Source organism: Rissa tridactyla, chromosome 2, assembly GCF_028500815.1.
Source record: "Rissa tridactyla isolate bRisTri1 chromosome 2, bRisTri1.patW.cur.20221130, whole genome shotgun sequence".
NCBI lineage: Eukaryota > Metazoa > Chordata > Aves > Charadriiformes > Laridae > Rissa > Rissa tridactyla.
The window spans coordinates 162961289-162961923 of NC_071467.1; positions in this window are offsets into that span (position 1 = coordinate 162961289).

Below are 635 nucleotides of genomic sequence, written 5' to 3' on the forward strand. Positions count from 1 at the left end.
TGCCTGCTTCTCTGTGTTCATGCAGCCTTGCACTTTCTTCAGAAATGTCTTTTTTTTTCTCTCTCTTTTTTTTTTTTGTTTTTTTTCCTTTTTCCCCCTCCTGCTGATGGCTGTGTGTGTTACAGGTTTATTACAGCCCCTCAAGAAGGCAGGGACCATACACCTTTCGTCTGGATTCAGATCACCTCGGACTCCGGTGCAAGACATTGCTAGTTGCTTGGTGTCGTGTTTGTGAAGGGGTGATCAAGGTTCTCCTTTCACCACTGCGCAGTGCTTCGAGCAGATGCTTGAAGAGGTGCTTTAGTGCCTTCTTTTGGCTGCAGGTGTTTAATACCTGTTTCTGGAGAAACTGGGAGCATTCGCATGCAGGACAAACAGAGAGGAGGTGGAAAATCCTGTTCCAGTTCTTGTTCTTGCTCGTCATGGTTGGTTTGCTTGGCTGAGGGAGCGAGCAGGTAGGAGTGTGGAGAGTAGGAGTGCCGGCAGGGTCTCTCGTTCGTTAAATGTCTTCTGGCAGCGAGGAGTGGAACTGGAGACTGCCCAAAGCAGGTGGGAAAAGAGCCAGGTACCCTCTGACTTCCCTGGGCACTGGGGAAATTCAAACCTGTGTGCTGTCAGAGCGCCTTGCTGCAGCC